This window comes from Mirounga angustirostris, unplaced genomic scaffold (genome assembly GCF_029215605.1).
Source record: "Mirounga angustirostris isolate CCGP_5_RB_7025 unplaced genomic scaffold, mMirAng1.0.hap1 SCAF_4, whole genome shotgun sequence".
Taxonomy (NCBI): Eukaryota; Metazoa; Chordata; class Mammalia; order Carnivora; family Phocidae; genus Mirounga; species Mirounga angustirostris.
In genome coordinates, this window is record NW_026991712.1 from 183205142 (window position 1) to 183219999 (window position 14858).

General features: G+C 51.0%; 1 protein-coding gene across 4 annotated transcripts in view; it reads right to left on the reverse strand.

Annotated features, from left to right (window-relative positions):
- PIK3CD (phosphatidylinositol-4,5-bisphosphate 3-kinase catalytic subunit delta) overlaps positions 1-14858 on the reverse strand; it is a 48162-nt gene that overhangs the window by 23193 nt on the left and 10111 nt on the right. For 2 of the 4 annotated variants that reach the window (XM_045898749.3, XM_064589957.1), the window contains exons 1-2: positions 6472-6624; positions 4578-4696 (exon numbers count right to left, since the gene is read on the reverse strand). The exons of 1 other annotated variant lie outside the window; for it this stretch is intronic. The gene's annotated coding sequence lies outside the window, so the exon portion shown is untranslated. Of the gene's footprint in view, positions 1-4577; positions 4697-6471; positions 6625-14858 lie in introns of those variants that run through there. One more of the 4 variants, XM_064589958.1, reaches the window with a different exon arrangement.

Consider the following 14858-nt stretch of genomic DNA (forward strand, 5'->3'; position numbering starts at 1 on the left):
AAAAAACTTGAGTGCTTACATTATTATGACTACATAAAATACTGTTCAACACTAAACCACATAGTGGTCTCTTTTTATAGAACAGAACACTAAACCGCTCTAATTTCTTTCTTTTCTTGTTCAACTTTTTGTTATTTCTATAGTTGATAGTTGCCTCACTCAAAATTTGCTTCATTTTCCATGTACAAATATAATTCCTTTGTTTTCTATGTACTAATATGTAATTCTTCCCTCAACTCTCTAACAGAATTATAAAACTCTTCCTAATATGGTAAATATGTCAGATAATCCATCAGCTTCATTTTTTATATTCCTCCTGGAGTCCTCAGCCATACTGCTCCAAATTCGCCTGGTTCATCTCTAGATGAGCTGTTAGAGAGCTATACTGTTGGAACTTTGCTTCACCATTATTATGGGGATTCTCCTCATCATTCTCTCTACCAGTCAAGGTTCTTGGTTGCAAGTAAAGAAGCCAACTCCCACTGATTAAGCAGAAAATTTGCTGACAGATTATTTGGCTTATTTGCTGCACTGTGAGGAGTTTTACAGTTCTGTTGGAGAGTTTGAGGAAGAATTAGTAGTTAGTATATTGCAAACATAGCAAATAAGAGATGAGGCGCTTATCAACTCCAGGAAAAACAAAAAGTTGAACAAAAAAGAAGAAATAGAACCTAGTACACTAGATTCCATGATGCATGTCTGATGGCAAAACTGCCCCTATTTGCCACTGAATACTGAATGCCAGTTTGTACTTCTGTCATTTCCGTGCCAACAAGTTGAACTTGTAGCCCATCGTTGCCGCCACCGCCATAACAACGGATACAGCACATGCTTCATCCCTCTCCTCTGTCAAAATACAGCATAGGTACATCTCCATCTGTGGAGTCGAGGTCACAGGTCCTGGCTACAGGGAAAGCTTGGAAGTCAGTCCTTTTCAGTTCCCATGATGGGGTAGGTGTTTGTTTTTTCTCCGCATCTGCAAAGTGCGGTAACAAAGTAAGGTAACAGCTGAAATACTGAAAGCCATTTGGAAATGGAGCCAAATGAGAACAAGAGACAATTATATATTGTGTCACTTGTTCCTCTTTCTTAGTTTACTGTCATTTTCATAGAGTACAATCTCCACTAGTTTCCTTGAATAGCGATACAAAGGTGCTCACACACAGAGCTTTGGAAAATTCACATCTACAAAGGTGCCTTAATTCTATTATTTTGCTTGGATGACAATTACAGAATTCTTGCTCAGGAATTAATTTCCTTTGGAAATTTGAATGAGCTGTTCCATTGTCTTGTAGCTTCTGGTGTTGCTTTTGTAAAGTCCAGTGCCATTCTTTTATCTGACCTTCTAGATGTGGCCCCTTTTCTCTTTGTTGACTTTTGGCAATTCCTGTCTCTGGAGTTTTGAAAGTTCATGATGATGTCCTGTAGTACATACTTTACTTTTATGTAGTATGTCTTTTATTATTCATTGTTGGGTACTACTCAGAGACTCTTCATGTTGAAGTTCCTTCAGTTCTAGAATTTTTTTCCTGTAGTTTGATAACTTCCCCGTCTTCATTTTTCTCTTTGTCTTGGGTTCCTCTGAGGTGGATATCAGGAGTCTTGAACTGATTCTCCAGTTTTCTTATATTTTCTTTCCTATTTTCCTTCTCTCAAGTCTTTCTGTTCTACTTTCTAGAAATTTAGTTTTCAATCTCCAGCTCTATTCTATTGAAATTTTTGCTTCTATTATTAGTTTTTTTTTTAAGATTTTATTTTTAAGTAATCTCTACACCCAACATGGGGCTTGAACTCACAACCCTGAGATCAAGAGTCGCACGCTCTTTGAACGGAGCCAGCCAGGCACCTCTTCTATCAGAGTTTTTACATCCACGAGCTTATTATTGTTTCCTAAGTATTCCTGTTTTTAAACAACCACGTTTATCACTTCTGGCTCCCTTTTTTCTGTTTGTTTGGGTCTCTATCTTTCACGCTAGAGGTTTCATTCTATGTGGGATGATCCATAGCTGTGTATTCAAACTTAAGAGAGAGGCACTCAAAGCTGTTTGTACACAGGTAAGGTCAGTTGCTTGGCAGCTTTCCAAGAGGGTCCCTTCAATGTTAGTATTTGAGGGTCATTTTTTCTTGTGAGCTCAATTTCCTCAGAGAGAAGTTCTTCAAGGCCCTGACTGGAGAGTGGTATAGAGGAGGTTGCCATGTTCTGGGAGCCAACCAGGAAAGGGTCTCACTGTTCAGTATATAAACTTTCACTGAATCTTTCTGTTCTCAATACAGTGCCTCTTGCCCTCAGCTGCTCCCCACAAAGCCTCCTCCACCCCAGGCTGGGCCTGAGCTACTCTGGTTCAGCAATGCCTCTGGGAAAACAGGCATCTTCTGCTGGGAAGGAGGAGGGAGCCACCTAACTATGTGGGCTGAGAGAGGGGTCTGTTGCTCCAACACATACCTTTAATCAATCTTCCTGCTTCCAGCCCACCCTGCAGCCTGTCATTAGGAACACTGTAGCTCCCACTCCTGGACTTTTGGTGGGTCCTTGAACACACCAGCCTTCTTCCACCACGGCACGGGACATTCAAGATTCTAAGCTTTGCATCTCTTTTGCCGACCTGCCTTCTGTCTCTCCGTGGGTTTGCTCACTCCACCTCCTCCTCCTCAATCATTTCCTTTTCTGTTTCCTTAAGGATTTAGTCCTATTTTAGTCCTTTATTCTCATTTTAGTGGGCTTTTGAAGCAGAGCCAGGAGAAACATATGCATTCAATTAGTTACGTTATTAGTTTTCACGGAAGTTCATAATAATATTTAACAATACATAAAAATCAGGTTTCCAAAGATAGGCACATAGAAGGCTTTCTGGAGGATTTGGGGGTTGGACACTCCATCAAGGAAACAGTGGTCCTCTGGGGGTGTAGGGGAGGGTAGGTTATGCTAATTTTGGGGGCAAACTTTCAACAGTAAATCGGTATTTTTTAATAAATAAAAAAGCATGAGGGTTAAAAATTATTAAAAGGCATCTGCTGAAACAAGAATCAAGATACTGTTGGGGCTTCTGGGTGGCTCAGTTGGTTGAGCATAGGACTCTTGGTTTTGGCTTAGGTCATGATCTTGGGGTTATGGATTGAGCCCTGCCATCAGGCTCGGTGCTCAGCGTGGAGTCTGCTTGGGATTCTCTCTCTCCCTCTCCCTCTGTCCCTCCCACTGCATGCACACACTCTCTCTCTCAAATAAATAATAAATCCTAAAAAAAAGAGAGAGAATCAAGATATTGTAAATAGGTATACAGGTGTATAGAAGAAACTCTAATCCCCCAACAGAGGTCTACACAACCCATGGTTTTTTACTATGTTCCAGGAGGTCCTGGGGTTCCATAGAAGCACCCCAAGGTCTTCAGAGGGTGGCAGAAGTGGGACGGGGTGCTAAGTGGAAGTCCTAGGCCAGTCTCTGCCTGGACCACAGGGCACTCTGTTTTTATCTACTCTACAGGTCAAAATTCTGTTTTTAATATCTTTTATTTTATTTTAAGATTTTATTAATTTATTTTGACAGAGAGAGACACAGCAAGAGAGGGAACACAAGCAGGGGGAGTGGGAGAGGGAGAAGCAGGCTTCCCGCCGAGCAGGGAGCCCAATGTGGGGCTCGATCCCAGGACCCTGGGATCATGACCTGAGCCGAAGGCAGACACTTAACAACTGAGCCACTCAGGCGCCCCCAATATTTTGATCTTTTTAAAGAGAGCTGCACTAACAAAGACGTTTGGAAAGTACTGATGAAGATCTAGAGAAAATGAGGTTGGGGTGGGGCCCGGGGGAAGCTTCCAAGGATGACACCATGCTGTAACCCTGTGCTTTTTTCCATCAGAAATGACAGGAGCTGCTCAAGCATCCAGGTAAGAAGGAATGTACTTTGCAGCCAGAGCATACCTATGTACCCATAGGGCTTGCAAATGGGACTGTGGCCTACCAGTCTGGGAGCTTGCTAACCATACCCAGCTAGCCCCAGACACCAAAGCCAATGCTCAGCCAATGTCAGTCTCTGGCCTCAGTTTCTTCATTTGCACAATGAAAGGACTGCATTCATATCCCAGCGAACATCTAAGAAGTTCCAAGGAGCACTGTCTTACTGATATAGGATTGCCAACTCTCTGGAGAAACAGAACGTCCCTACCTAAGGACTCTTTGAGAAGCAATGCTGAGTTATAAGAATTCAATCCATTCCCTTCGGAAGAATGTTTTCATTTTTCTCTCCCCAGATGGGCCAGCCCAACTCTACCATGACTGAAGCAAGTCAAATAGCTTATTAATGAGCTCCAGGGTTTCTGGGAGCAGGGCCCCCCTTCCTTTCAAAGGGAGCAGCACCCCTCTCCTGGGGAGCTGGCCAAGGTCTAGTTCACTTCCCCTTGTTGGCTCATAGAACACATTTGGGTCATTCTCTTCCTTTGCGTGATCTAGTCCTAGATGGGAAGTTAAGAGAGCTTCTCCTTTGGCTGGATGGTCAGGGAGGGCGGAGTCTGTTCAAATTCTTAAGCTGTCTACAAAATCACATCTCTTCTTCCCCACACATTTGTCTCCTTCACCCAACCTACCTCTCTGGAATGGTCCAAGAAAGACCAGCAGCAAATGCCCCTCTGGCTGGCAGATCAAAGATGCTTTGGAATCAGTGAGCACCATTCCGCCCCTGCCTGACTCTGAGCTCCTTATCTGTCTGGGGGGGGGAAAAAAAGAATGAATGAATGAATGAAATTTTTAAAAGAGAAAGTCTCACAAACTTTCTATGCGTTCCCTCGCAAGACTTTAGCTCAAAAGCTACTCTTGCACCTAGGCTCCCATTTTGCAAACCAATCACATTCTGCTTGATGGGCTCTTCTTACCACCCACATCAATGCCACCACACGCACACGCACGCACGCACACACACGCACACGCACTCACACACACACGCACTCAGATACAGATAACTCAGATCATTCTTAAGTATCCATTGCTTTTGTTTGGTTTTTGAAGGCAAAGTGAATGATCTGTGCCAAGCCTGGGTTCAAGTTCCATTCAATGGCTGGTCCCATTGAATAGGGAGGTCCCTACTCAAGTACTAAATTGCATCATACAGGAAGACTCATCCCTGCTTGCTGGAGGTGAAAAGCCTAGGTGTGTGGGGAGAGGGCCGCCCACTCACTGCATCCGTGGTGTTTCTTTTCCCCCCCTGCCGGCCATTCCTGGAAATAATCTGACCCCAGAGACAGGAAGACACCTGAGCTCCGGAAGCCCGGAAGCCCAGCCGGCTGGATGCTCAGAGTAGGACCCAACCCCTTTCTCCAACCCGCGGCTCAGGGCACAGCTACCTCCACAGTGGGAACCCACTGGGCAAGGCTAGGGCGGGCTCTTGAGGATCAGGACCCCTAAACCATTTGCTTCTCCATAAGCAAAAAGCCCAGTGCCGGGAAGCAGTTGGAAAAGGTGTCCATTCCAAGAATACATTTCCCAGGGTCCAGGCTGGAATTCTCACTGCTGAGAGACTAATCCCTGGAAGGATATCCCATGGACCCTGCTGCAGGAGCCCGGGAATGGGGACTTGGATGGTCTCTCCACTCAGCATCCAGGCGAGGATAGCAAGGGCTTCCCAAGAGAAATGAGAGGTCAGCGCCAGGAGCTAAGGAAGAAAGAACTTCCATTGCTGACCAATGGAGTTTAACAAGGGAACAAAACCCACCCGTTCAGTCACAGGGAAATGAGACATGGTTATAAAGAAAACACTTTCAAAATGAGGAAAGACAAAGCAGAAAGCATGATGGAGCCTAGGGAAGGAAGAGTTAGGGAAAGCAAGAAGGAATTAGTGCTCAGGAATTCAGGTCAGGAAACAGGGAGCTGGGGCAGAATTCACAAGAGGGCGGCTAAGGAGGAGGCTCTTCCCGGAGGAAGGTGCGTCTTCTGCTCTGGCCCTCAGTCTGCCCAAGACCTCAGGATCTGGGTCGGCCGCCCTCTAGCCCTCTGGGTTCAAGGGCAAAGCTTGGGAGGCAACGCCAGGAATGGACACAGCGCAGGATGCTCCGTCCCGAATCGGGGACAGGGGGAGGGGAAGATGCGCACGGCAACTGCTGGGTCCCTGACAAGTAAACAGCTTGCCCTGAACAGGCGCGTCCACGTCCGGAGCCCGGCTGAGGGCCCTGCTCATCCCATCAAGGGCGGCCGCGGGACACCCCGATCCCCGCCGCCCCCCCTGGAGGCACAAAAGGGACGCATGGAGATCTGGAGAGCCGGAGAGCATGAACCAGCCCACACCCGAGAATCACAACGCGAGCTCGGCCCCCTGCCTCGGCCTCCCCAGCCGGGTCCGGTCCGCCCCGGGACGCGCGCGCCTCCCCCAGCCCCCACGCCCCTGGACCCCGATCTCCCCAGGCGGACAAAGCCCCGCGCTGGGCGGGGCGGGGTGTGCGCAGGGGTGCACTGGGACCCCGCAGACGCCCGCACAGGTGGGCTCCGTACCGGGTGTCGGTGCCGGGGGCGGGGCCCGATCTCCCTGGAGACGGTTGCCCAGGGGACGCGGCGGGCGGGTCCCGGAGCTACGCGAGCCTCCCGGCGGCGGCGCCGAGCCCGCGGGGGCCTGAGGGCAGGCCCGCGGCGCGGAGCCGGCGAGCCGGGCAGCGGCGGAGGGGCGCGGCCCGGGGCGGGGCCCGGACAGCAGGCCGGCGCGGGCGGGGCCGGGGGCGGGGCGACGGTGGGGGCGGGGCCAGGGCCCGCCGCGCCGCGGGCACCGTCGGCAAATTCTCGCAGCCCCAGCCAGGCGGAGTGTCGGAGAGCCGGCGACCGCGGGGAGCGCAGCGGACGCCGCTGCAAATCCTCCCCGACCCCTGCTGCTCCCGCCCGGCCCGCAGGTGGCGTGTGCGCTTGGAGCCGGGAGCGCCCCAGCCGTCGCGGGACCCCGGGCGGCGTGCGCACGCTGGCCCTGGCCCCCCTCCCGCCTCGTAGCCGGAGAACTGAAAGTGCCATTTGCAAAGGGAACGGGGCCCGGTGGTCCCCCAAACCGCTCTCCCCTCCCGGGTTCCCAGGGAGTCACCAGAACCGACGGGGCACTGGACCACCGTCAATGATCCGGAGCCGGGGTCACCCACATAACTGGCCATCCCGGGCTCTGGGCTCCCATCCGGTGTGCGGGCTGTTCCCCAGCCGCTGGGCCTTCCTTTCCATCGGGGTTCCCCTTAACAGGTCGGATTCGGAAGGTAAACGAGTTTGCCAGGGACCTTCGCTGGTGCATCCATTCGTTACAATGAACCACGTTCGCGCTGGCGGGGCGTTGGTGCATTAACGCAGTAACCCCCCGTCCTGCACCTCACACAGCGCTCCAGTGAACCCACGCATCCCCCTGCGAAGTGGGTGCTGTTTTCCCTCGGGTTGTAAATGAGAAACCCGAAGCTCCGAGGGCAAGCAGTTGACACATGCACACAGGTCCGCACGCAGCGGCAGGGCTAGCTTCCGAACCACCTTGGTTTGGTACCGGACTGCAATGCTTCTTGCCCCACAGTGTCCCGTGTCCGGCAGAATGTTCTTTGGAGTCCACAGCCCTAGACTTCAAGCTTTGCCACCGTGGAGCGCAAGAGGAGGAGGGGAGTGTGAGTTCGGAATCACCCCGGGTGTCCCTGCAGGTGCGGCGGACGTGGGGTGGACGAAAGTGGTCTGAGGACGACTCTGGTGGTCGACTCCGCCTGCCGTGAGCGCTCCAGATGAGGCGCCCGGGGCAGGGCCCGTCCATCTGAGCCCCCAGAGCCTCCCTCAGCCCCAGCGTCGCCCAGTGCCCCAGAGGAGGAAAAGGAGAAAAACAGCCCCAAGCTCCTGGAATCGTGAAGAAGCCTGGGATGAGAGGGCCGGGCTGTGGGTTAAGGGGGGGTCCTGCCACCCTCGGTGACCTTTGTGTCCCCGCCCCCAGCACCCCGCAACCCTGTCAGAGACGGGTTCAGTGTCCCTGGCATCTCAGGGCTGGAGGAGGCAAAGCGAAGTCATGCACATTCACACACCAAACCTCACCCAGCCACCCACATGGCAGAGGAGGTCTGGAAAAGGTGGAGCCTGGGCCCCCGATGGGGACTGCCCCGTGTGCCACCCCGTCCACCCCAGGGCTGCACCTGCTGGCTTCTTCTACTTTGCCCTTCGCTCCTCGCACCCCCAGCTGGGAAGGGGAGCGGTGCAGCAGAAGACAGTCCAAAGGAGGTCAGGGTGGTGGAGGGCGGGCCTCCTGCTGAGCTGCCCTTGACTCACAGGCGGGGAGTGTAGGGGTGTGGGGGTGGGGTGGGGTGGAGGTGCAGTATGAGGATGAGACATAAGCCGCCAGAAGTCACAGCCTGATCTTAGACAGGCTGACTGAGCTGAGAGTTCTCTCTGACAACCATTTGGCTGGGGGTCTGTAGTATCCCCAACAACCCCCAACCAGGAAAGGATAATGACCCCATGCCACCAAGCCAGGGGAGAGATTGTCTGCGGGCAGACAGGCTTCCTGGTTCCACTCCCCCATCCTCCCCGTGCGTGCCCTTCTCCTTAGGGGCCCAGTCCTGCAGACTTCGCTTTCTTTCCAGCATGGAAAGCCAAGTGCAAAGACAAGCTCTTTATCAGCAATGGAACCCAGTGACATGGCTTGGGGTTCAAACTGGGAGCGTCAGGTACTGGTCCCTCTGGAGCCCCGAGGAAAAGCCAGCATCCCTTGAAAATGGCAGAAGCCACCAAAAGTCATCCTGCCCGTATCAGAACAACGTACTGAAACTGCGCTAACAAATCCAGAAAGACACATCACATAATAATTGGGAGGGAATGAAGTGAATTAATACAGGTGAGTGGAAAGTCTCTAGAACAGTACCTGGTGTGTACAGTAATTGCTCGAAAAGCGTTTGCTCTCACAGATAGATGGGAAACATGCAAAGACGGAGTGACGTGCTCAAAACATGGCAGAGAGGAAAGGAACACCCAAGTGTCCTGATTCCTGCCTCATTCGGGGCTCAGGTATGTTAAATCCTTTCTGGAATACAGATGAGGGTCTAAATAAATTAGTTTGGTGGCTAAATAGGTTTCACCAACTCTTAGGAAATCAGAGTAAACAGAAAAATTAGATTCCTGCCCTCCTACTTGCTATAGACAAAGATTGGATCCTCTTTATAAGTTCGCAAGCACAAGGCAGGAAACCAGATGAGTCTCTGCTCCCACCCGTGAGAACCCTTGCTACAATCAAGAAGCTCCATAAGAGGGAAACTTCTCTGCTCCATTAGTCACTCCTCCTCCTCTCTCCTGACACTTCCAGGTAAGCTCAAGGTGAGGAAATGTCAGCTTCTCCCAGCTGCCCACCAATATCCCAACCACCAACCTTCCTGGAATTTTGGTGGGCTCTTCCTATTCACATTTGGCACTCTGCATTGTAGGGGTTTAGAATTGTTACCCCCATATGCCACTTTGGCATACTGATTATTTTGAATAAAAGGTATTTGAGAAACAGCAATGCAAGAAGGACACTCTGAACCTCCTTTGTCCCCCTGACAGCAGGAGCTAAATCTTGCGTGTTAAAGGTACCCCTCCCTGTAAGGGGCAGGGGGTTGGGGTGGGGGCCTGGGGAGGGTAGAAGGCATCCTTATCATCAGGGACTGGGAATTTAGGGCCAAGAAGGCCATATAAATAAACCTTGTTACTTCCCCAAGCCCGAACCTCTCTGTCTTGTCAATCCTTCATACATTTATTGTTTCTTTGTCTAAAAAGTATAAAGCCCCCTGCTCCGGTGACATCTTTGAATCTTGTATTTTTGTGGGGCTCCCATCCTTTAGTAATTAAATACGTTTTTCTCCTGTTAACCCGTCTTTTTATCTTTGGGTGGGGGATTCTCAGCCAAGAATCTAGAAGGGTAGAGGGAAATTTATTCTTCCTGCCCTACAGCATTTTTAGGTGTGATCAGGTAAGATGCGGAGTAGAGTCGAGAACAAGAATGCTACAGTCAGTAAAAATAAGATGCAACTAACAAGAAAAAAAACCCAGCTAAATGTTTTTAGTTCTTTTAGGAAAAACAGGAGGACTCTGGAAAATAATCCTCCTCAAAGGGGAGAGATAGTTTCCATAGTTATTCACATAATCCCCCCATGGCTTTGTCCCCTTGATCTTTTTACTTTCCAGGCACACAGACGAGGGAGCCTAATTACAGGAATGTCTGGCCCCTGCTCTCCTGCCATCTTCACATATTTCCATTAATCTTCAAGACTCTCACCCCCCATTAATTCAAAATTGCCTCATCTGTAGTTAAAAAGTGAAGTTAATTAGACTCTGGAGCTTCTTTCTTTTTTCCTTTGGCCAATTCCCCAAGCTTAGACTAAGAGTCTGCCTTCATTGAGGCTTTCTGAGTTTGTGACCTGGGGTGGAGAGGGGTATACCAAAAGCACTCATGCTTGCAGGGACTCTCTCACAAAAGGCAGGAGCATGAGCCCTGGCGTTAGATCTGGATTTGGAGGAGTTTCTTCACTACTCCAGAGCTGTTTCCTCAGCTGTAAAAGCAGGTGCCCGCACACAGTGCCCAGCTCGGCTAGTGGAGGCAAATATCAATGGGACAGCCTCTGGAGGGGGGGTTTCTAGCCAGGAGCTCGCAGCAGAGCATCCGGGGACACGCTGCATTCTGCCACCATTTCCTGGAGTCTGAGGTCTCTCCAGTTCCAGAATGTGATCCTCGTGGGAGGACGCCCCGTCTTAGACTTCTTTATATCTTTTAGAGAAGGAAAGCTATTCCTTGCTTGTGAAGAAGATCAAGTGTGAATATGTACTGGGAGAAATTAGGGTAAGGGGGATAAATGGGACCAACAGGGCGTTCATTGTGTGAGTCACACATCAAGGCTCCTGAAAGATACCCTGGGGACTCAGGAAACTGATCTGCTGGCCGTTCCGTGTTGACTAAATGCGTTTGAGCCTAAAACTGCTTCTCACAACAAAGCTTCCAACTACTTCAGGGTATGAGGCTCAGTTTTTTAATGCATGATATATGTCCCTTTTAACAAGACCTGATCCTGCCCCTCAAGACAGTCTCATGGGCCATCTGGGAAAGAAGGTGTCTCCAGCAACTTCTGTGGGATGGTGTGTCCCCGTGCCGTGGTGGGAAGTATCAAACCCACCGGGATGGGTCCCGGGGACGGTTCTAGTCAACATCCTTCTTGACCACACAAATGAAAGGAAATCCCAAAGCTGACTCATCCATTTGATAGAAATGCACACAGAATTCACAAATACCTGGAAAATCATCTGTAAAAATTATTCTATGTGAAGTGAATAAATCAGGTGGTACCAAGGGCAATGTATATAGTTACAAGCTCCGTTCCCTAGTTACAAATACAAAGCGGGGAAAGGTGGAGGAGGCCTGAGCGGAGTCTGGAACCAGAGAACTCACAGCCAACCCAAGGCTCGTCCAGAGGCAGCCCAGTGGGCCCTTCATGAACAAGCTGGCTGGGAGCTCGCTATCATGAGGACCATTCTCCATATGAAACCATATCCAGTCCCTTGCCCCTCTTGGTATTCACACCTCTTTGCAGCCCCCACCACATGATAGCATGATTGCTCTGTGTGACCAAGAGAATCTGGCAGAGTGATGGCACGTCACCTTCAAAATTAGGTTCACAGAAACTGAGGGCTTTAGCCTTGGGCTCTTTGTCTTTCTCACCTCTCAGTATCAGGTAAGCCGGCCGCCATGTTGGAAGGACACAAACTGCGCTGTAAAGAAGGCCACATGGCAGGGGTGGGGGGGTGAGGGTGGGGGAAGTGGGGGGGCAGATATCTGGCCATCAGCAGGACAGTCACTGAGACCTGCCAACAAACCGGCTCCAGACACCTGCAGCCCCAGCTCCTTCCAGATTCTGGACCCACAGCAACTGTGAGATGGTAATTAATGAAGCTGCTAAGTGTTGGGATCATTTGTTACACAGCAATTGATGACTAATACACCTTCCACGGCTGCTGCGTTCCTTGCCATGTGGCCCAGCACCTGCTGCAGGCTTAGGACAGCAGACACCCCATCAATACTTGTGACGGAGTAAATGATCGGTAGGAACAACCCCTCTACTGTAATTGTATGAGTCAGACATGTTTCTAAAGAAGAGGCAACAGGCTGAGTGAAAGAAGCTGGCCACAAAAGACCACATCCTGTATGATTTCATTTACTCAAAATGTCCAGAATAGGCAAGTCCATAGAGACAGAAAGGAGATTCATGGTTGCCAAGGGCTGGGAAGGCTGGGGAGAAGTGGGGAGTGACTGTGAATGGGTATGAGGTTTCTTTTTGGAGTGATGAAAATGTTCTACAGTCAATTCCAGTGACAGTTGTGCAACTCTGTAAATATAGGAAAACCATGGAATTGTGCACATGAAGTGAAATATAAAGCTTGTTTTATTAAAAGAGGAGGAGGAGCTCAGGCAAGGTCACGGGTCCCAAGTAGGGAGTGGCATCTAGGGAGGCCGGCCACTGGCAAGGCTGGGGAAACGAAGTGGAGGGGTTTCCCCGTGCCTGGGGCAGAGACCATGGTGCGAAGGATAGCTAACCAGAGCCTCGGATGCCGTGGGGTGGGATGCTTGCAGCCAGCTCCCCGAAACTTGGCAAAAGGAGGTTTGCCTGCTAATCTTCCAGGGAGACCCTGCCTGGTTGCAGGCTGCGCAGAGCCCAACGTGCCGAGCCTGGACATGGGCTCTGACTTCCCAACCTCCGTAGATGACGCCCCCCACCTGACGTATGCCCACCTCTCCTAGGCCCTTCCACCCGCCAAGCCAAGGTAGGGCCACAAAACCACAGGTAGCAATTGTCCCAAAGCTCAGCTGGCCCCGTAAGTGAGCTGACGTTACAGGAGTCACCAAAGGATTCAGGTGAGTCTGTCCTTGCTGAAAGCCCCCCAAAAGGAGTAGTGAATTTTAGACAAAAGAAAGGATTTAAACAGCACAGAGTAAACTTGTACATGGTACCTAAGAGGCAGTCAAGGCTGAAAACAGAAGCAGCTTCAAAGCAGATTTTTTTTTTAAAGACAGAGAGCACATGAGCAGTAAGGGCGGGTAGGCAGAGGGAGAGGGAGAGAGAGAATCTCAAGCAGGCTCCATGCCCAGGGTGGAGCCCTATGTGGGGCTTGATCTCACAGCCCTGAGATCATGACCTGAGCCGAAATCCAGAGTCGGACGCTCAACTGACTGAGCCACCCAGACACCCCTCAAAGCAGACTTTGACTAAGTTGTTGGGCAAGAATGTCTTATGCAGCCCTCGGTGGTGTTGGAATCTTCTGTCTCCCTCTGGCCTTCGACACTGGTTTTGGAGGCAGCATCCCATAATGCAGAGAAGCCGGGGGTTGGACCCAAACAGTCCTTCGGTGCACCCTAATGAGTCTAGGGTGAACTTGGGAGACACCAAGGAACCCCCTAACATTATACTCTAAGAGCCTTTTTCTGGGGGAGAGGTCCATGATCTTTAGCAGATTTTCAAAAGGATTTAAAGTCTGAAAAAGATCAGGAGCCACTGAGTGGTGGGGGTTTTCTAGGATAGGCAGATGATGGATTTCTTCTTTGGCAAATCTGTATCTTACAAGCCTTTCATAACTAGCTTGCACTAATCCTATACAACTAAAAATATTTAGCACACACGCATGCACATATTTATAAAACATAGCACACATATTAAAAACACCCACGGGCAGGATCCCAGCCTATAATACCCAGAAGATCTAGTCTGCCCCAATATCAAGACCCCCAAATAATTAATATCCTTTAAAACTGCAAATTCCACTTCCTTCTTCTGTTCTGACCCCCTAAGCTAATCACACGCACACACACACAGAGGGGTAGCAGTGGAGATGGGTTCCCTTCTCAGGGTCTCAGCTAAGGGGCGGTTTACCCCCTTCTCCTGGGGTCTGGCTCTGCAGCTGGCTGCCTACCCAGGCACTCAACACTCCAGTTCCCCATCCGGCCATGGGTTTACACGTCCTCCTCTCCTCCTGTTCTTGCGAGACCCCAGATCTGCAGACTACTTATGTTGGGGACGACACACAGTGCTCGGAACACCTCCCTCCATCATCCATCATGGGGTCAGTCTCTCCTCAGCAAGTGCCCCGGGTCACCTCCTTCCCCTCCCAGAGCGGGTCTCCAGGCCACTTCTGCCCCTGGGAGCTTCTGGATATGCTCAGACTCTGTCCGGAACAACAGCCTTGCATGGTTTATCAGGGCAGAGCCCATCGCTGGGCACCTGCCATCAGCCGGCAAAGCGTAGGCGCCTTCTGTCTCTTTTCTCATCTTTTGATTGGGGCCATTGACTGAAGAGACACCTGAGTTCTGCTGCTCTGTTTGTCACCCACCAGCAGAGGACTGTCAGACGGACTTCCCGCAAAAGGTTCAAGAGTTGGGCAAGGAGGGGATGAGATTTCAGATGCCAGGCCCTGCTTCCTCGGGACAGAGGGGGAGAATGGGCACCACCCTGGGCAGACTGGGGCAGGGCTGGGTACAGAAGCCGCATCCTCCTGGCCTGTCTCGCTCTAGAGGACCAGAGGCCAGGATGTCAGCTCTCCCAGAGTTGCAGGACCAGCAAGAACAGGGAAGGCTGCTTGGAGCCCAACTAAGTCCTGGGGTGGGGAGGGGGGAGAGGGGACGGGTCAGAATGGGCTGGGAAGCCCCTCTGCATAGCCACGGACTCTCAGAGGCCTCGCCCATCCTCCTGCCTGGGGTCCAGATCCCCCTGCCCCAACCAAGTGCTCCCTCCCAAATGCAGCCACATTTGGAGACAGCCCAGCACAGGGGTGAGGAACAGGCCCTGCCACTTCCTAGCTGGGCAATCCCTAAGTAAGTTACTAAGTGTTTCCGTGCCTCGGTTTCCCCTTCTATAAAGCAGGGATCGCAACAGTACTTA